General features: G+C 41.5%; 1 protein-coding gene and 1 long non-coding RNA gene across 14 annotated transcripts in view; one reads left to right on the top strand and one right to left on the bottom strand.

Moving 5' to 3' along the window:
* The window catches only part of LOC105489277 (ATPase phospholipid transporting 9B (putative)), a 289967-nt gene that overhangs the window by 145637 nt on the left and 121744 nt on the right, over window positions 1–22586 (top strand). The window lies entirely within an intron of this gene.
* Window positions 1973–21166, bottom strand: LOC139360123 (uncharacterized). Its single transcript, XR_011617255.1, has 2 exons — window positions 20878–21166; window positions 1973–2167 (listed from the first exon to the last, which is right to left on the bottom strand). It is a non-coding gene; the product is annotated as an uncharacterized lncRNA (long non-coding RNA).

Below are 22586 nucleotides of genomic sequence, written 5' to 3'. Positions count from 1 at the left end.
GGTGGGTGGGTGAGTGGGTGAGTGAGTGGGTAGGTGGGTAGACAAGTATATAAGTGGATGGGTGGATGGATGATGAATCCAGGGGTTTCTTCTATTTTTTTGTTCCCACATTGTAACTCCTTCCCTGACAGTAAGAAACCGGTTTATTATTACACTGACTATATTTACTGATTTGAGCAATCCCTTGCCTTACCAGCTGGTGACCCTCTTTACATCCCTCAGCATCTCACCCCAGACTCCCTGACTGTTCTCCTTCCTCACTGCACATGGGCTCCAGCCCAGTACCTGGCTCTGTGCCTTCTCAGGAAGTTTTAACTGCTCTGCCCAGGCATGTGTGTGCACTATGTTGAGAAAGCAAGACAGCAACACGTGGAAGCGCCTATTCTCTCGTTTTTAAAAATGGTTTCCTTTCTTGAGGGTTAAAATCTCATATTTGTTCACTTTGTATACATTAGCCAAAGCTCATAATGTGACAAGACAAAAACGTTAGGCATTTGATAAATGCTGATTAACTGAACACATGAATTCATCATTGAATCAATGCAGGACATATTAGAGCCACTTAAATCATTAGCCCAAAAAATAGCCTTTTAGATGAGTATGGAATAGTATTTGGCTTCAATTGATTTAAGAGAAATTATCATCAGAATATCTCAAATTCTCCTCTAGTGATAAATTTTGCTTGATGAGCAGAATTTTTTGCACATCTGCTGTACCAGACTCCTGTGCCCATAGAACAGACAGAATTCACTGTGAGAGAACTTTTATCTTTCCACAGAAAATACTGGATAAATACAGGGGCTGACACAACATTCTTTACATGGACTTCCATCTCCTCAACTTCCGCTGTACCAAACTCCCATTACTGTGAAGCCAAGGGAAAAAATTGCTGAAGGATGCACTACCTTCCTTTCTAAATCTGTTATTCAGTAAACAAAATAATCCCTGTTTAAGGTGATTGCCTGTTGCATCTGTCATTGGTTGGGGATTAGAAATAAACACAGTCTTTAAAGAGATTATAATCAGAAGTGGGAAGTCATAGATACATTTGTCTTCTGTCTCTTTCCCTATATTTTGCACATAGTAAATAATAAATAATGATTTACTTAAGGTGTGACTTGCTGTTCTGGTATCAGATATACTATTTTTGGCTTTTAAAAATTAATTTTCTAAATTAAGTAACCTCAAAGTTTATGAATGGATTGAAGAAGCTGGCCGGGCGTGGTTCGCCTGTAATCTCAGCACTTTGGGAAGTCGAGGCAGGCAGATCAGTTGAGGCCAGGAATTTGAGACCAGCATGGGCAACATGGTGAAACCCTGTCTCTACTAAAAAAAAAAAAAAATTAGGTGGGCGTGGTAGGGCACACCTGTGGTACAAACTACCTGGGAGGCTGAGGTGGGAGGGTCATTTGATCTTCAACCGGAGGTTGAGGTTGTAGTGAGCTGAGATCGTGCCACTACACTCCAGCCTGGGTGACGGTACAAGACCCTGTCTCAAAAAAAAAAAAAAAAAAAAAAAAAAGGTAGCAGCTCGGCTACAATTCACACTTATGACTTCTAAGTTGTATAACCAGATTTCTCTTGATATTACTGTTGGTGCTGATGTGAAATATAATGTTTTTTTTCAGTACAGTACTGTCGATAACTCACACTAGCATGTTACATAGAATTATGTAATTACTAAAACTGAACCATGGGCACTCTCCTACCCCTACAAAATAAAGATGTAAAATCAGAAATAGAAAGCAAACCAAATATAACAGTACCACATAAGGTTCATTAACCTGTGGAAATGAACAGCTTGTGTATGATACAATTGAGGGAGGGATCTGTTTTGGTTGAATATTCAGTCATTCAGGCAACAGTTTTCTTAAGTTAAAGTCAATAATTTGTTTGTTATTACAATTACAAAAATTGTTTCATAGCCTTAAGACACAGACATGGTCTGAAACACACAGTATAGAGAGCAGAATTTTCATAATGGATCAATTTAATGTGTTTTTAATTCCAAACAATATAAAGAAAAATGACTGCTTCTCAGGCTTCATTTCAGTCTCAGACGAGGCGTTTGTTTCCCGGTCCTTTGGAGAGAGGCAGATGGGTGTGTTACCGGCGGCACGGGCACACTGCCGTCTTCACAGACCTGTCAGGTTACTGCTGCATGTTTCTAGATGCAAGAAGAAAACCAGATTGGCAAGTTTCCTTGCATTCTTTAATCAGTAATCATTTCTCTTTCAAATTACATTCTTAAACGTTAGCTTTCTGGATAAAAAAAATCATAACAATTTTAAAGATAATTTATGGATGCTAATAAGCTGAAACAAAATTAAATGAATTCTTGGACATTTGAAAGTATCTGTTACTTGTATTTGCATAATTTCATTTAATATACACTTTGAATCATTTTAAGGATGTTTGACATGCTAGGTTGTAACTACATGTCCTGTTTTTGTCTTAAAATTGAGTTTAGTGCATTAAAGGAAAAAAGGAACTCAATATCTGAATCTACTTTTTATAAAATGAAATTTATAGATATATCAGGAAAGATCTTTGTGTAAGTGCTAAGACTGAATAAAGTGTAGTTTAATTATTTTCCCACTTAAAATGATGTAAGTAGTTCAAAGAATATTAAAAAAGTTACTATTAATATCATAATATTAGTTTTCTATAATAAAGTGGAAGTTTCCTTGGCTGGAAGTCCTAACCACAGCAATCAGACAAGAGAAGGAAATAAAGCACATCCAGATTGTTAAAGAGGAAGTCAAACTGTCACTGTTTGCTGATGACATGATCTTATGACTAGAAAACCCTGAAGACTCATCCAAAAAGCTCCTACAACTAGTAAATGAATTCAGCAAAGTTTCAGGATACAAAATTAATGTACACAAATCAGTAGGCCTGCTATACACCAAACAGTGACCAAGCTGAGAATCAAATCACAAACTCAACCCCTTTTATAAAAGCTGCAAAAAAAAAAAAAAAAAGTAATACTTAGGAATATACTTAACCAAGGAGGTGAGAGACCTCTACAAGGAAAACTACAAAACACTGCTGAAAGAAATCATAGATGACACAAACAAATAGAAACACATCCCATGCTCATGGATGGGTAGAATCAATATTATGAAGATGACCATGCTGCAAAAGTAATCTACAAATTCAGTGCAATTCTCATCAAAATACCACCATTATTCTTCACAGAACTGGAAAAAACAATCCTAAAATTCATATGGAACCAAAAAAGAGCTCGCATAGCCAAAGCAAGACTAAGCAAAAAGAACAAATTGCATGGTACTGGATAAAAACAGGCATATAGACCAATGGAACAGAATAGAGAACCCAGAAATAAAGCCAAATACTTACATCAACTGATACCCGACAAAGCAAACAAAAACATAAAAGTGGGTAGAGGACACCCTATTCAACAAATGGTGCTGGGATAATTGGCAAGCCACATGTAGAAGCCTCATCTCTCACTTTATACAAAAATCAACTTAAGATGGATCGAAGACTTAAATCTAAGACCTGAAGCCATAAAAATTCTAGAAAGTAACATTGGAAGATACCTTCTAGACATTGGCTTAGGCAAAGACTTCATGACCAAGAACCCAAAAGCAAATGCAACAAAGACAAAGATAAACAGATGTGACATAAACTAAAAAGCTTCTGCACAGCAAAAGAAATAATCAGCAGAGTAAACAGACAGCCCACAGAGTGGGAGAAAATCTTCACAACCTATACATCTGACAAAGGACTAATGTTCAGAATCTACAAGGAACACAAGTCATCAAGAAAAAAACCAAACAATCCCATGAAAAAGTGGGCTAAGGACATGAATGGGCAGTTCTCAAAAGAAGATCCACAGATGGCCAGTGAATGTATGAAACAATGCTCAGCATCGAGAATGATCAGGGAAATGCAAATCAAAGCCACAGGGCAGCACCACCTTACTCCTGCAAGAGTGGCCATCATCAAAACCAGCAGATGCTGGCGTGGACGTGGTGAACAGGGAACACTTCTACACTGCTGGTGGGAATGGAAGCTAGTACAGCCACTATGGAAAACAGCGTGGAGATTCCTTAAAGAACTAAAAGTAGATCTACCATTTGATCCAACAATACCACTACTGGGTATCTACCCAGAGGAAAATAAGTCATTGTACAAAAAAGACACTTGCACACACATGTTTATAGCAGCACAATTCACAACTGCAGAAATATGAAACCAGCTCAAATGCCCATCAATCAATGAGTGGATAAAGCAAATATATATATATATACACACACACACACACACCATGGAATACTGCTCAGCCATAAAAAGGAGCAAAATAATGGCATTTGCAACAACCTGGATGGAATTGGAGACCATTATTCTAAGTGAAGTAACTCAAGAATAGAAAAGCAAACATCATATGTTCTCACCCATAAGCAGGAACTAAGCTATGAATATGCAAAGGCATAAGAATGATACAGTGTACTTTGGGGACTTGGGGGAAAGGGTGGGAGGGAGGTGAAGGATAAAAGACTACACATTGGATACAGTGTACACTACTCTGGTGATGGGTGCACCGAAATCTCAGACAGCACCATTAAAGAACTTACTAATGTAACCAAACACCACTTATTCCCCAGAAACCTATTGAAATATTTTTAAAGTGAGTCTTTCTTTTTTTTTTTTCTGAGATGGAGTCTCACTCTGTCACCTGGGCCGGAGTGCAGTGGCGTGATCTCAGTTTGCTGCAACCTCCGCCTCCCGGGTTCAAGCGATTCTCCTGCCTCAGCTTCCCTAGTAGCTGGGACTACAGGCGTGTGCCACCACACCAGGCTAAATTTTTGTATTTTTATCAGAGATGGGGTTTTGCCATGTTGGCCAGGCTGGTCTCAAACTCCTGACCTCAAGCGATCAGCCTACCTTGACCCCGCAAAGTCCTGGGATTACAGGCGTGAGCCACTGCTCCTGACCACAAGTGAGCATTTTGGTTTGAAAGTGTACTGTTTAGATTCAGGAGGCCACATCTTAAAGGAATCAAGATAGAGCTTAAAGTCTAAACAGTAGGAAAGAAAGAGCGAGCACAGTCCTAACTCCTCTTTGTAGACTTCCCATCATAGCCTGTGTTGGGAAAGAGAGGAAGAGGAATTGGAGGAGCAAGAAAGGTTGATGTGGGTGTGGGGCTCTTGCCTCTCTTCACAGGATGCCCGAGTGAGGTGTGGAAACAAGATGACTCTGGGAGATGGGCAGTTGGAGAGGTGAGCCGCAGACCTAGGTTGCTGCATGGTATCTGCAGTCTTAGAGGGCTTGAGGCAGCCCCCGCACTCCCCGCTCCCCCCGCACTCCCCGCTCCCCCCGCACTCCCCGCTCCCCCCGCACTCCCCGCTCCCCCCGCACTCCCCGCTCCCCCCGCACTCCCCGCTCCCCCCGCTCCCCCCGCACTCCCCGCTCCCCCCGCACTCCCCGCTCCCCCCGCACTCCCCGCTCCCCCCACGCCAGAGAGTATCAGAAGTTTATGTTTCCCTAAGAGGGGTGCAGACTGGAGCGAATCAGGCCAGTGGAATGCAAAGCAGCTTGGTGGTGAAGAGCGGATGTCGTCTAGCGTCGTAGGGAGACACTTGGGGGCTGCATTTTTGGGGCTTCGGGGGGACACTCTGGTGAACTTTACATGCAGGAATCTTACCAGTTCAAAGGGAAGCTCCCAGAAAGCCCCCGTCCTGGGTCTGGAAGAACGAGTAGTGTGTCCCCTGTAAAGAGGGTCGTTGCTCAGGGGAGAAGACCTTACCAGGTCTGTCCCACCTGGGGGAAGGAATTCTTTCACTCCAGCGCCTTCTAGTCTTCCTGTCTCAGCTAATGGTGTGGGATATCGTGGGGGGAGCCGAGAAACACTTGTGAAGGGTAGAGTGCAGGGGCACAGACCCATTAAAAAACAGATTTCTGATCTTTGACAAGCCTGACAAAAACAAGAAATGGGGAAAGGATTCCCTATTTAATAAATGGTGCTGGGAAAAGTGGCTAGTCCTAAGTAGAAAGCTGAAACTGGATCCTTTCCTTACTCCTTATACGAAAATTAATTCAAGATGGATTAGAGACTTAAATGTTAGACCTAAAACCATAAAAACCCTAGAAGAAAACCTAGGTAATACCATTCAGGACATAGGCATGGGCAAGGACTTCATGTCTAAAACACCAAAAGCAATGGCAGCAAAAGCCAAAATTGACAAATGGGATTTAATTAAACTAAAGAGCTTCTGCACAGCAAAAGAAACTACCATCAGAGTGAACAGGCAACCTACAGAATGGGAGAAAATTTTTGCAACCTACTTATCTGACAAAGGGATAATATCCAGAACCTACAAAGAACTCAGTCAAATGTACAAGAAAAAAACAACCCCATCAAAAAGTGGGCAAAGGATATGAACAGACAATTCTCAAAAGAAGACATTCATACAGCCAACAGACACATGAAAAAATGCTCATCATCACTCGCCATCAGAGAAATGCAAATCAAAACCACAATGAGATACCATCTCACACCAGTTAGAATGGCAGTCATTAAAAAATCAGGAAACGACAGGTGCTGGAGAGGATGTGGAGAAATAGAAACACTTTTACACTGTTGGTGGGACTGTAAACTAGTTCAACCATTGTGGAAAACAGTGTGGCGATTCCTCAAGGATCTAGAACTAGAAGTACCATATGACCCAGCCATCCCATTACTGGGTATATACCCAAAGGATTATAAATCATGCTGCTATAAAGACACATGCACACGTATGTTTATTGCAGCACTATTCACAATAGCAAAGACTTGGAATCAACCCAAATATCCATCAGTGACAGACAGGATTAAGAAAATGTGGCACATATATACCGTGGAATACTATGCAGCCATAAAAAAGGATGAGTTCGTGTCCTTTGTAGGAACATGGATGCAGCTGGAAACCATGATTCTCAGCAAACTATCACAAGAACAGAAAACCAAACACCGCATGTTCTCACTCATAGGTGGGAGTTGAACAATGAGATCACTTGGACACAGGAAGGGGAACATCACACACCGTGTCCTATTGTTGGGGGGGGGGGGGGTGGGGAGCATTAGGAGATAATAGCATTAGGAGACATACCTAATGTAAATGACGAGTTAATGGGTGCAGCACACCAACGTAGCACATGTATACATATGTAACAAACCTGCACGTTGTGCACATGTACCATAGAACTTAAAGTATAATAATAATAAAAGAATTAGAAATCACCAAGAGTAACCTTTATGGGTTACAGGTTTAACCCATATAAGGTTAACCCATATATAATCCATGTAGGGTTAAATATATTATTATCACTTAATGATGATGATGACATACACCTTTTTTTTTTTTGAGTGTTTTTGTTCCATGTACCATGCTAAATAATTATTATCATCATTTAATTGCCGAGGAAATTTAGGCTTAGAGATTATGCAGCTAGCCCAAGATCACATCCAGTATTGGGATTCAAACCTGCATCTTTCTGATGACAAAGTATCATTATTGCCTTTTCATTAAATATTTTATAAATTTAGTTACTAGTGCGAGATTAAATGGAAATAAGTTAAGCACTAATAAAATAGTTTAAAATTGTATACTTACAAAAAAGATTTGACTAATAACCCATGTATGAAAACTATTAAGTGCCAACAACGTGCAAAAAATATAAATAAAAGAGCCACATATCAAGCCAAAGCAATGGGTGGGCTGTTTCCATTCTTTTATGTGCAAATGGAATAGGATGGAACTTAAGAGAACAAACTGATCTTTTTTCTGTTACTAGTTCTTCATATGTGCTAAAACAAAAACCCAATTGTCGGTTTTTTAGTGCACTGTTTAATTTGTTAACTTTTGGGAATAAAAGAAAAATTTCTCACTGCTAGGCACTTTTGTGTTCGCTCACTTAATCCTTAATCAACAATTTCATAAGATAGATATTATCACTCCATTTTGAAAAAAGAAAGAAATGAAACTGAGGCTTAGGAAGTTTGAACAACTTACATATGGCCAATAAGTGACAAAGCTGAGATTTGAATCTAGGTCTAAATGATCCCAAAGCTGCACTAAGCATAGGCCAATGTCAGTGTAGGAAAGCACAATTTGGATATAATGAGCTAAATTTTAAAATAATTTTTATGTGTACTGATCACTGATTACTACCCTTATGTAACCATATATCAGGGAAAGCTAGCTTTCTGGTATGAAATGCAAAACCAAAGAATAAAAGCATTTGAAAAAGTATTTAAAAAAACTGAGATTTACTCTTAACATTGTAGCATGCTCCTCCTTCCCCACACCTTGCCGGCACACCAGCAGGGCTCAGTGTGATGAACATGAGTTCTCGGTGAAAGAGTAGCAAGGTGCAGAATCTCTGAGGAAAGCCCAAGTCAAGGGCACAGGCAAAACCAAGGACCTGAGAGGAATTGGCAGCCCCTAACACCTACAGCTACAGCAGACACTGAACACAGGCTGGCTTCTGGCAAGATGAACACAAAGCCCCACACTAAAGGCTTGTTTACTTCAGCTCCTATTATCTCATACACCATGTCCAGCTTTCAACAGACATTCCAAGATATGCTAAAAGGTGGGAAATAAACAGTCTGAAGAAACAAAGCAAGCATCATAGCCAGACTCAGGTATGACGCAGATTTTGGAATTACCAGCTAGGAAATCTAAAAGAACTGTGATACACATGTTAAGGGTTGGAATAGAAGAAGTAGACAATTCGGGAAAACAGAGAGATACTGTAATCAGAGATGGAAACCCAAAGAATCAAAGGCATTGCGAGAAACCAAAATGATTGTAACAGAAATGAAGAGTGTCCTTGAAGGGCTTATTTGTAGACAGATGTGGCCAAGGAGTGAATCAGTGAGCCTGAAGACAGGCCAGTGAAAAGTTCCCAAGCTAAGAAGTAAGAAGAGTCAAAGTGGAAAAATAAAAAGAACAAAACATCCAGAACTGTGGGACAATTTCAGAAGATACAAATATGTGGCCGGGCATTGTGGCTCACGCCTATAATCTCACCACTTTGGGAGTTCAAGGCTGGAGGATTGCTTGAGCCCATGAGATTAAGACCAGCCTGGGCAGCATGGTGAAACCCCATCTCTACTAAAAATGCAAAAATTAGCCAGGCGAGGTAGCGCACACCTGTAATTCCAGCTACTCTGGAGGCTGAAGCAGGAGAATCACTTGAATCTGGAAGGCAGAGGTTTCAGTGAGCTGAGATCACGCCACTGCACTCCACCTGGGCAACAGAGGTGTTGTCTCAAGAAAAAAGATACGAATATGTGTAATGGGGATACCTGGAGAAGAAGAAAGAATACAGCAGAAGAAATATTTGAAATAATAGGTCTGAGATCTTTCCAAGACACTAGACCATAAATCCACGAAGCTCAGAGGACACCAAGCTGGTTAAATGCCATAAAATGTACACCCTGGCGTACAATATTCAAACTACAACAACACTGAAGGCAAAGAGCCAGAGAAAATAAAAGCATTGGCCTGGGAAAGGCACGTGCAAGACACTTCCTGTCACAGTGAATTATCCAGACCCCGTGCATGAGGCCACCCCCAGGAGAGGGGCTTAGGTGTGTCGCTACAGCTGTCGATGAGCAGGAGGAAGAGGGTACAAGGAAATACAGTGACCCATGAGCAGCACAGGGATTAGAAGTGCTGACCCCTGTGCAGTCAGAAATCCACGCATAAGTTTTGACTCTCCCCAAATTTAACTACTCACCTACTGTTGACTGCAAGCCTTACCAGTAACACAGACTGTCAGTTCACCCATGTTTTGTATGTAAAATAGATACTGTATTCTTACAATAAGCTACAGAAAAGAATGCTATTATGAAAATCATAAGAGGGAAAGATATATTCACACTTCATTCAGTGGACGTGATCATCATAAAGGTCTTCATCCTCATCGTCTTCAAATTGAGTAGGCTGAGGAGGAGGAAGAGGGGTTGGTCTTGCTGCCTCCGTGCTCTTGCAGTTCAAACCCTTGTTGTTCAAGGGTCAACTACAGGTAAGTGCTGGTGAAAACAGGAGTGGATATAATCAGTCTTGGAACAGGATTAGAGGAAGAGTGGGAGGGAGGGAGTAGGGAAGGTTCCGATTAGACTGGGGGAATACAGAGGATGGTTTATTTAGACGAAGCTAGAGGCCTTCAGAATCCACAAATTAAAGGTAAACATGGGTGTTTTAACTTCATGAAAGGAATAACTTCTGAATTTAACACATTCAAATTTAGAATGTGAAAGTCTTCTCGCCCTTGACCTTTTTCCATTCTGAGTTCCTCCAGCAGTGAGGTGTGTGTCAGTGTGTGCTTCTGCACACGCATTTACACCTGTGCAGGTGCCGCCACCTTTTCTTTGTATTCATCTGTCTGCCGTGTTGAAGGTAGATTGCTGCCTCTGCTCCTCGGGACTTCTTCCTGCGTGTTCTGCAGGGATGTCCACGGCTGGCTTCGCCGCTGTGGGCGTGCTTGCTGTGGGCGGCTGCTGTGCGCGTGCTGCTGTGGACGGCTGCTGTGGACGTGCTTGCTGTGGGCGGCTGCTATGGGCGTGCTTGCTGTGGGCGGCTGCTGTGGACGTGCTTGCTGTGGGCGGCTGCTGTGGGCGGCTGCTGTGGATGTGCTTGCTGTGGGCGGCTGCTGTGCACCTGCTGCTGTGGGCGGCTGCTGTGGGCGTGCTTGCTGTGGACGTGCTGCTGTGGGCGTGCTTGCTGTGGGCGTGCTGCTGTGGACGTGCTGCTGTGGGCGGCTGCTGTGGACGTGCTGCTGTGGACGTGCTTGCTGTGGGCGTGCTGCTGTGAGCGGCTGCTGTGGACGTGCTGCTGTGGACGTGCTGCTGTGGGCGGCTGCTGTGGACGTGCTGCTGTGGACGTGCTTGCTGTGGGCGTGCTGCTGTGGGCGGCTGCTGTGGACGTGCTGCTGTGGACGTGCTTGCTGTGGGCGTGCTGCTGTGGGCGGCTGCTGTGGCTGCAGTTTCAACCGTGGGTTTGTGCAGCTTAGGAATATAATCAATGGACGGTATTTGGTTTATTGTCATGTTCAGCTTTATGTATAAGATTTCCTTGGTTCAGCTTTTATTAAAATGTTTGTATTATAAGCTTATATTGTATATTATGTATTTATTTTTTGAGATGGAGTCTCGCTCTGTCACCTAGGCTGGAGTTCAGTGGTGCAGTCTCGGCTCACTGCAACCTCCACCTCCTGGGTTCAAGCAATTCTCCTGTCTCAGCCTCCCAAGTAGCTGGGACTACAGGTGCCCGGGACCATGCCTGGCTAATTTTTGTATTTTTAGTAGAGACGGGGTTTCACCATATTGGTCGGGCTAGTCTCGAACTCCTAACCTCAGATGATCCGCCCGCCTCAGCTTCCCAGAGTGCTAGGATGGATTACAGGTGTGAGCCACTGTGCCTGGCCTTATTGTATATAACTTCATCAGTCTCTCATTTTCTGAAGTTTCAGAAATGCTCTTTATTTTGCAGCTTATAAGACATTAAGTCCAGTTTTACTCCAATTTAATTCTCCTGTAAAATAACCTTCCTCCACATATCATATTACTAACACTTTTTATCTTAAGCCATAGAGCAATATAAACTAGACTCCCGTTCAGCTGTGAAGCTTTTGGTCAGTATTTGAATTTTGCATAATAACAATTATAATACTTGTTTTCTGTGACACTTTTTTTGGTTTTTGTTTTTTAAATTATTGACAACAGCGGTAAACAAAAGTGCACACGTTTTAAAACTTGCACTGCTCAGTTAAATAGCATAAAATGAGCACCCACTCATGGTGTGTCACACTTGTCAAGAAGCAGAATTCTCCCGCCTTCCCAGGAGTGTCCCTTTCTCACCAAGGTGACCACCATCCTCTTACCTAACGGGCCAGTTATTTTGGTCTGTTCTTAAAGTTTACAAAAATGGAATTAAACCATATGTATTCATTTGTGTTGGGCTCCTTTTGTGTAGTCATAGGCATGTGTGAAGTTTCCCGTTGCTGTGTGTCACAGCACATGTTTATATCTTCTGTTGTATCAGGAAGCCATAATTGTTTGCAGCCACCGATTTCTACATCCTTGATCTCTGGGTTCTTTGGGCTTTTTGCTGTTAGGAATTCCTCTGCTCTAAATAGTGTAGACAGATCTCTTGGTGCAATCTGCATGCCTTCTGTAAGGTGTGTGCCTAGGGAGTGGCATTCCTGGGTCGTATAGCGTGTCTGTATTCATTTCACATAATAATTGTACTGATTTTTACTCTTCCCAGTCAAGCAAGAGAACTCAAGTTTCCCTATAATCTTGTCCACACTTGTATTGTCTATCTTGTGTTATTTTAATTTTAGCATTCTAGTGGAGATGTAGTGATATCTCATTGGGTTTTTAGTTTTCATTTTTCAGATGAGTTATGAGGTTTATTCATGTATTTATTGGCATGGCTGTCGGGGTGTCTTGGTTTGGGAATTTCCTATAAAAGTCTTAGCTCATAGCTCATTTTCCCATTGAATTGTTAGTCTTTTTCTTGCTGTTTTGTAGGAGCTCTTTGTATATCCGAGTTGTTTCTCCCACTCTGTTGCTTGCCTTCTGGCTTTCTTCATGGTGTTTTGATTAGTAGCAATTCTCAGTTGTAACATTGTTTATCAACTTTTTTTTTTTTTTTTATGGTTTAAGAACTCTTTCTCCACCGTAGGTCACGGAGATACTCTTTCATACTGTCTTCTGAAGTTTTATTGTTTCCTTTCTGTTACATTTCCAAACATCTAGAATTCGGTTTTGTGTATAAGAAGAAGTACTGACCCAGTTTCTGTTTTTCCCCCATGTGGATTTCCAGTTGACCCAGAAGTGACTGTCGAAAATCTGCCCCTTCCCCTGTGTGGGTCAGTGTCCACCCACAGTGGGTGCACGCACATCTTGGCCCTTTCCTGTGATTGGTCTGCTGATCCCTTTCTTTGCTAATAATTTTTAATTGCTGTAGGGAGTTAAGGATTGCATTTAAATGTCTATAGATCTTCAGAGATTATTTTTATAATATTAAGTCTTTTAATCAACAAATATTGTGTATCCCTTTATTTTTCAATAATGTCTTATGATTGTTCTCTGTAGAGGTTGGTATACCTTTTGTTGGATTTATTTCTAAGTATTTGACTTTTTTTTTTTTTTTTTTTTTTTTTTTTTTGAGACAAGTTCTTACTGTGTCACCTGGGCTGGATTTCAGTGGCATGATCACTGCCCACTGCAGCCTCGACCTCCTGGGCCAAAGTCATCCTCACACCTCAGCCTCCTGAGTAACTGGGACTACAGGCACATGCCATCATACCTGGCTAATATTTTATTTTTTGTAGAGACTGGGCCTCCTGTATTCCCTAGGCTGGTCTCAAAAGTCCTGGCCTCAAGTGATCCTCCAGCCATGGCCTCCCAAAGTATTGCAATTACAGGCGTGAGCCACTGTGCCTGACTTTGACATTTTTGGATATTATTTCAATTATTATCTTTAAAAAATTTTTATATTCTGTTTGCTACTATTTCAAAATTAAAAATTTTTTTGGTGATGTATTTTTATTTTTAAATAGTAGAAAAGCATTTTATTTCCAAATTGGTTGCCTACAGTAAAAATGTTGAGTTCATATACTCTGCGTTTTAATTACAGATCCTAATCAGATGTTGAGCACTATCATGTTGAAATTTACCCTGACTGGATAACTGATTTTTTTTTTTTTTTAATGAGAACATGGGCAACTAATTCTACAATAATCTTGTGGCTGCTGTTGTCTGAATGCTGCTGTCATCTCAAGGCTGTGGGGAGGTCAGTTCCGGTGATTATGCAGGGTGGTGATTGTGGTCATCATGTCTCTGGTGCAGGCCAGGAACACCTCGGGGAGCATGTGCCCGGCCCCTGCCTGGGAGCAGCGTGGGCGGCTGCTGTTCTGGCCGGGCTATAGCTGGACTCTGAGGACCAGGTTGCTCCTCCCTTTCTGTGCCCGCTCTGTGCACTCCCTGGTCTTGGGAGGGTGGTTGCTCTTAAGGTGGTCAGTGTGATTCAGACCCTGCTCCCGCCCCATTCTGATCTCTCCTCGATTCGCCCCGGTGGGCTCTGCTGTGTCGGCAGCTGTGGGCACAGCCTGTGGTGCCCCGGCCCGTCCCTGGGCCCTGGATTTCACACTTCCTGTCTCTACCCCAACTCAAGGTATGGACAGGCAGTGAGGATGATTTTCCTCCTCCTCTTGCTGTTGGGGTGGTGATCTGTGGTGATCACGGAGGAGCCGCTAATAGATTTCCAAAGCGGGAAAGATCTGCAGGGGTCACCCAGGCAATGACACGGAAGCACTGCTCAGATTTCAGATTAAGTGGGAGAATCAGAAGTAACCAAGTCAGGTCAAAGGAGAAATAGGTGTATTTTTATCATGTCAGTAAGAACGAGAAGAAGGTCACAACTGGCATTGAAATTAGCAGTTAGTGTTTCTCTGCTTCATGCCTCAGATAGGCAGGCTCAGGCCTCCAGCCACTGGGCCCAACCCCCAGTCATCAAAACAGCAGGGTCAGCTGGGAAGGGAAGGTGGCATTTCAGGCAGAGAACAGATGTGCCCAGATCCAAGGTGGGACAGTGTGAAAGAACTGCAGAAAGCATGCAGGAAGGTGCCTGGGGCGGACTGTGGACTGTGGACCACCGTGTGTGCCCCTTCAGCCCTCTTATTTCCACCACTCCACAATTCATGACAAGTGCTGCATCTTGAAACCAAAACAGAGAGGTTGGGAATTTACAACAAACCAAATTAAATTATTGTGTTTCTTGCAGACACTGTGAGCCCACCCATGGATGTACACAAACCATCCTCATAAAACCAAGCCCCAGAGTGGGTTGTGGTATGAGCACCACCAGCCAAGTCTCCTGTGGCAGGGATAGGGACGTAGGACGATGGTGTCACGGCACTTAAAATCGTCTTCAGAGGATGATTTCCTTCAGCGTGGAGTCATTGTGCCACTATTGTCTAGCATTGTGCCATGCTGCTTGTAAAAAGAAATGGAAGAAAAATCAGCTTCCCTGCATGCATCATTGTGCAAGAGGTAGCTGAGGACCAGGGCTTATTTCAGGCACTTGATTGCAGTTTCTTTTCTCATGTAAATTTTTTTCATGTAAGTTACATGATAATTCTTCAGGAGGAATGTGTTTTCTCACCTTGCTGTTTTCTTGAGAGCATTGTTTTGTGAGGGCAGTTGATCATCGGTTAACTATTACACTGAGGCATTAACGAAGAGGCATCTGAATGTAGCTGGGAGAATGTGGTTCCTGAGGGCAGACTCACTCTGCCTGCATCCCCATCAACAGTGACCAGCAGAGCACCAAGCCTCAGGGGTCCCACACCCGTGGTCTCTTCCTAGAGCTTGAGACCCAAGCCTGCCTGCGCTCTCTGGAACCTTCCTGAGTGTTCTCAGCGGAGCCCATTTTGGCAGCACAGGAGGAGAGCCCTCCAGCTAGAAAGCTCCAGTAGAAGCCGGCGGAGTAAGGCGAGGGCAACTGCCCTCAGTGACTTTGCTGGGCTCAATATTCCCCTCTGTTAAGTGCCTGCTGCCTTGGTAGGTCATTTGGGTTACAACATTTAATTATTTCATGTAGTCTGTCCTCCTTTTCTCAAAGGATAGTAATTGGTACCAGTGGAGCAGGAAGTTTTACTACATCCAAATAAAAATGGTAAAAGAAAAACATTTTAATAAAGAAAATTCAGCTTGTTTTATTTAATGAGTTTACCACATCCAAATAAAAATAGTAAAAGAAAAACATTTTGATAAAGAAAATTCAACCTGTTTATATTTCATGAGCCTAATGGAAGTTTGAGTAGTGAATGGAAAGATCTGGCCGGGCACAGAGGCTCACGCCTGTAATGCCAGCACTTTGGGAGGCTGAGGCAGGTGGATCACCTGACGGCGGGAGCTCAAGACCAGTTTGACCAACATGGAGAAACCCCATCTCTACTAAAAATACAAAATTAGCTGGGTGTGGTGGTGCATGCCTGTAAATCCCGGCTACTGGGGAGGCTGAGGCAGGAGAATTACTTGAACCTGGGAGGTAGAGGTTGCAGTGAAGCCAAGATTGTGCCATGGCACTCCAGCCTGGGCAACAAGAGTGAAACTCCACCTCAAAAAACAAAGTTCAACCAGAGACATCCAATTATCAGAAGGAAAATAATGTCACCTCTAATGGATACTAGTGGGCCCTGGGAACCTCGGCATTTGGCAGTGTCGGGCCAAGGATGCAGAGCTGAAGCTGGGGGCGGGGAGCTGCTCGGTCTCCAATCTGCCATGAGCTGTGTGCTCTTGACCAAGCACCTAACCTTAGAAGTGGAATAGACATAGTAATACCTGGCAGAGTCAGGAAGGCTGAATAGCAGCAGCACTTGTTAATTGTAAAGGGCTATTGGGTTGAAAGCTGCTTGTGGTCATGAGGAGAAAAAAAATGAATCAATTATAATTTGTTAATACATTTAAACCAAAACGTAAGCTGTTTTATGTATTAGTTATTAGTGTGGAGTTAGTCTTGTCAAGGTAAATCAGTTACGCATTGATTTTTTTGTTGTCTCAAGCATTTTGACTGCATTTTTTTCTCTGTGTAGAACATGGACAGATGGGTTTGTCCTGTGTGAGAATCCACAGCCTTTCCATTCTCTTGCTGCCCGTCCTCTGTTCTGGCCTCGCTACCTAGGGTGATACTTAACATTTGAGCAGGAAGCCTTGACAAACGACTCTGAGATTTTCAGGCTTTTCTTAGATCCCCTGTAGTGGGACGACCCACAGCTTCTCTATCGTCTGTCTTGAGAGATGTCGTTCTTTCTCTGTAGTTCTTCTGGCCTTCAGTCATCAGCCAGGGTGCTGATTAGGTTCCATACAGAGTCTCACTTAGAAAGTGGCTGTTTCTAGCTTTAACTACAAGCAGCATTCATCCAAAGTTAGAACCTGTTGACTGTATTTTGCCATAAGACAATTCACTAATTACCAGAATTTTAGCTCTTTGAGTTTAGGGCAACCTTTTCGTCATTATGCAGCATGCTTGTTTTTAACAGCTAATATGTGTAATTACATTTAGAATAAGTGCACTCTAAGTGCTTGAACAGTGTTCTGATATTAGCGTTGTGACCTAGCGGTTGTCTTCTGGTGGTTGAATAATTAGTTTGTTTCTAAGAGCTTTAGAGTTTGATAGTTGCCAAACACAAGGGCTTCCTTGTGGAAGGTTGATGGCTCCCAGTGACCCTTCGCTGCCATCTGGTACAGATTCAAGGGCTGCTGTCATCTGCTGCTAATTGCTGTCACCTGCACGTTGGAGTCCCTCAGCACTGCGATGCTGTTGCCTTTAGAGTGGGCCCCTCCTTGCGCCCACCTGTGTGTGCAGGAGAGCGAGCACTGCCGTAGGCCTGTGGTTTCACGCAGGAGCATTTTCAGCCAGTTTTTATTTTAATGCCTGAGGTATGAAAAATGGTGACCATTTTGTGAGGGTTATTAATTCGCTAAATCCAAGCGTTTTGTCTGTTTTATGATTGTTTTAGTGATTCTTGTTCTTAGTAGCCTATTTAGGCTGGCAAGATTGTTTCCACAGCATTTTACAGAAGACTTCTTTAATCCTCTCTCGTAAACTGATAAGCCGTAGTCAGGGCACTAGCCTATAGCACCATATTATATTAATGTATTTTACGTGTAATTTAGAGAACAAGAAGAATATCCTGATTTGAAGTCTAAACTGTCCCCCATGGCACTGCACAGCTGATAACCGCAAATGAGAAAGATGTGTATATCAAATAGTTTACAAAATGAAGCCAGCTGTGTTTCCCTACATACTGTGGCTTCCTGACATGCATCATTAAACCTTATTAGCTACTTCCTTTTACAAAGATTCTTGTAGTCTTGAACATTGCATATTAACATTTTCTGCCCCTCCAACTGGAAATTATTTGCTTTATTGTAGAGTGTCAACTTGCTCTACTTTCTGATGCGTTCTAATTGGTACTTTGGAGTATAATCATCGTGCGATACCACGCCATGCATTTCTTTATTTGGAAATTAATACAGACCTTTTCACTTTATCTGTCAATCTGAGCAACTTTTCACACAATTCCCAACTCTTGGGATTGCTTACAAACCATTAAGTATGAAATGACTCATAAAATGTCTCTGAAGACATAAAGCAACAAAAAATTTTTAGATGGTTTAAAATAATGTTGCATTTTGCCAAGATACCAGTAATAAACTTCTTAAATAGACAGTTTTAATAATAAAAGGGTGATTATGCAAGATGAAAAGTTTATTTAACCATAATACCTTTATCATTTAAAATTCTCGGCAAATCTGCTAACGTTCATTTTACTTACAAAAGAATACAAATCCTAAGAACCATGGATTTTTGAAAACGATGTAATTCAAAGTTAGCTATTAGACTGCTATAACTATCCTTCATTCTTTTTTCTCTTTCTTTGCTATTCTATGTCTGCAATTCTGCTATTCTGCCTTAAAAATTAAAACATTTACCTATTATTAACTTCTGGTTAATAGCTAGTTAAGCAGATGTGTGGGCGGAACAGAAAATGTACAGAATCTAGTGACTTTGTTTAAGATGATAGTAATTTTGAGGTGTTTTAGACACTGGTCAATATTTTATATATCCTCATTTTTAATATAATTATAAATCGGTGATATGCATTTAATTGCAAGGGGAATTAAATAGAATACTGATTGTGGTTCTGATCAGCAAATATTTTAGTCATATATCTTGTCAAGACAGCTAATGACTCTTGATTTAAAAATAGTCTTGAGTAATTTTACATAGTGGTAGGTGCCAGATACCTGGAAAATGGGATGGAGATCTTCCAGTGGCTCATAAATCCCCACGTATTTACACAATAAGCCAAGAAACACAGAAGGAGAGAGTGACATGTTACTTGACAATGACAGCCTTGTGTCCTTGACTACGTCCTGTAACATCTCTTCTGTGCTGATTCTGATACAGCTGTTTGTGGGTTATCAAGGTGGTGGAAACATGCTGAAGTCAGCTGGACCGCAGTTGAGCAGTGTGGTCCAGCTGCTCAATGAAAAATCAGGGATTTTCCTGATCGTTGTCATTTTGTGGTGGTTCCTAAGATACTGTTACAAGAACAATTAGCAACTTCAAATGGTATGTTTAGTGTTTCAGGTAGCCCTTAATGAAACCAGACTTTCTGGAATCTTATATAAAAATGCTTTTCACTGATACCGTTTGGTAAATTCCCTCGCACAGACCATTAAATATGTTATACTTGTTGGCATGCCAAAGAAAGAATTCAGATGCCAACGTTTTGAAATTAATTACTGAAGAAATTTCTCACTTTACTGTAGCAACTAATCTGTATCATTACCTCTTATGAAGATAATCTAGGTTGGACATTAAAGTTTTAATTATAAAGTTAGTGATCTTGTTTATTAATAATCTTTTAACCATTCTCTTTTCTAAAATTTCCTAAGAGAAATAAGCAGGTGGAAAGTGGTCTTCCCTCCACCCCACCCTCCGCTCTGCAGTTTCTTTAAAACCGTTTTCACGGCCATGTTCCAGGCAGGCTCCATGGAAGCAGGGCTAGGCTGGTGCCTCTCTGCTGGGCCACCCCCGCCCTCCTGTACACCTGCATTTGCAAGGACTCACTTTGCTTGTGAAAAGGAAGCGTCCCATCTGTTTTTCTCTTCTGAATCTCAGCATTTTTCCACCATCTGTGGCCCAACATTTCGAAGCTACTTATCAGAATAATTTCTTCAGTATCTCACATTCTGAACGCTAGAAACACATCAAGTAATTTTTTTTTTTTTTTAAGCTCCTTGAAAAGAGTTCAAAGCTCTTTGAAGGAAAGACAGACCTTGTGCTTGGGAATTTCAGAATACTGTGACATTAGAAGCCCTGACCACATACTTAGTACTTTTCTTCATGAGTTTTTAATAGAATCTGATGACATTTTAGTACTGTACAAGTTTTTTGTTCAGCAATATATTTTGTAAATTATACTTAAATGAATATTTGAAAGTATATTTTAAGAATGTTTCTACCTTACCCTGAGATATTTAAAATAAAGACTTGCTACATTCAGGGTAAAATAAAAAGACAGATACCTCCCAGAAGAAAGATGTCTGAAGAGCATAGTCTCTTCAGTGTGTACTATTAGAAATAGACTGAGAAAATGAAAAGAGATGAGTGCCCTGTATTTTAAATCATTTTAAAGAAAACCATGGTCTTCCCTTTACTATGTCTCTTAAAGTTTTATGTCTCCTAGTAAGAGACTTTCTTTTACAGTATCAGTACCACTTAGAGTTATTATTAGAATAGATTCTATTTTTTATATGCCTTGGGGCAAGAAGTATTTGAGTGTGCGCCTTGTAAAGAAGCATGAAGCAGTCAGAACTCCTGGGCTCCTGGGGACCCTGAGGTCCAGTGACCTCCCACCCCCCACTGGCGGGATCTGCTCTTCTTGGAGTTCCTGCAGAGCTTGCTGGCTTGTTTGTAAAATACAATGAGAGCTTTATGACCCCCCCTAAAGTCCTGGGTATTGTGTGTTTAGATAGTAAGGCTTAGAGAATAGGTTCATGCTCTTTGTAAAATATTTGTTAAATATAAAATTACCCAAATAAACTGTGTGTTAGACTGAAAACCAAATGCCACTTCTATGAATGATGTTGCATTTTGAGGTTTCTGGTGTTAGTAGATAGCTTACGTTATTAATGGAATTATTTTAAATTGGTTACTGGTCTTGGCAAAACCACTTAAAATTGATGCCTTCCTATATTAAGACAAAAAAAAAGGTAAATATATTCAGGATCTTGAAATCATTAAGGAAGCTGTTGTTACAGTGTTATCAACTTACTTTCTAGCCCGGAATCTTCGAGAAGCCTTAGGAGGGCACCACCCTACTGACCGTGCACAGCATTTCCGAGGTCCTGTCTTGAAATAGGGCTTCTTATGAGATGCCAGATTTTTATTCTGGGGCCCCTTCCCACCCCCCATAATCCAGGATGTTCAAGTCTGTAGACTCTGGCCTGCATTCTGCATGACAAAACATATATTCAGGGTAACGCTTTCTTCAGAAATGAATGAATGAGTGAGTGTATGTATTGTGCTGGACTGGCTGGGTTAGAAATGGCCGGCGCCTTCGGGAGAGCGGGGTTAGAAATGGCCGGCGCTTTCCGGAGAGCGGGTCTGCGGAGATCAGGACGCGCGCCGGCCTCGCGCTCCCCCTGCTGGCCGCGCCCCGCACTCCCCGCGCTCGCTGGCGTCCCCTCCCAGCCGCCTGCGTGAGGTGTGAGACCCTGAGAAAGATGTGAGCAGGGCAGCGGTGGTCGGCAGTGTAGTGTTGGAATGAGAGTGACTCTTACACTTCAGCCTCCTCCGCCTCCTGATTTTCAGATAAACAATGTGGTGATTGTAAAATACGATTAGGAATAATGTACATTAGAAAAGGTATCGGCTTATCTTAATATTCAGTGCTGGATTTTAATGTAATTTCTATACGTAGAGCAAAAATTAAATTTCCAAATAGTTTCTAGATCATTTTGCACGTTCTCACATGCTTATTTTTGTTTTAAATATGGTTTTGATGTATCACAAGTTGAGAACATTTGAAAGAATTTATAACAAATGAATTTATAATACTTACTAAAAATAAAAGTTTTAACTTCTTACCTTTCAGCCACTGTGTTGCTTTGCATTTGCTGACTTTTCATACATTGATTTATTTTGATGAAGGTTCTAATGTATCAGTAAAGGCTGTCACACACTAACAGATGGAATCCGGTTGTCCTGTATGAAGGTAGAAAGCATGAGTTTTGTAAGGGCAAACATGAGATGTGTATATATGTATACATGTGTTCAGAGATGATGCTACTTTCTGACATTATGGATGATTATAACAAATTCTGGTGAGTGGATACGTGTCTTAGAAAATGCTAGAGCCAGTATTGAACCTTCTCAAGTGATCTAGAAGTCCAGCAGTTTAAGAAGATAACCTCATTCTGTACTCATGAAGCCCCCTTCAAACTTAGCAGGTAATATGCTTGCAAATTTTAGTAATAATTTTGTCATTAAAACATGTTTATATAGGTCTGCTGACAGAGTGACAATATGCCTTGCCTGTAACATCAAAAGTTGGGTAGCTTCAGTTTGTGTAAACTAGGTGTGAGGGTTTACTTTGAACTCCCTTGTCTCTTAATTGTGTGTCGTATGTTGGTTTCAAAAGTGGTTTTGCTTCCCTGTTTAGTAGCTGATTCTTGTGTTAATACTTTTCTTGTTTATACAAAAAATATAGTACTCTTTTAATGTTAAATGTTCAAGGGAAAACATTCTATATAATAACTATATAGCAAGCAAGGGAAAAACCTTAAATTCTGAGTATAGAATAGGCAAAATGTTAAATTTCTTGGTAGGTAAACATGTAGGTTATGAAATATTCTTTCAGAATAGACTTTAAATTGTCTATTGTATAAATACAGGTTTTGATTTTTAAGAACTAAGGTGGTAAATTGTAACATTAAGAATTGTTGTGCTGATACTTATTTAGGGAATTCTTAAAGCACAGAT

Source organism: Macaca nemestrina, chromosome 19 (genome assembly GCF_043159975.1).
Source record: "Macaca nemestrina isolate mMacNem1 chromosome 19, mMacNem.hap1, whole genome shotgun sequence".
In the NCBI taxonomy this organism is placed as follows: domain Eukaryota; kingdom Metazoa; phylum Chordata; class Mammalia; order Primates; family Cercopithecidae; genus Macaca; species Macaca nemestrina.
Note: the sequence above shows the minus strand (reverse complement) of the source record. Positions and strands in the feature narration are given on the sequence as shown.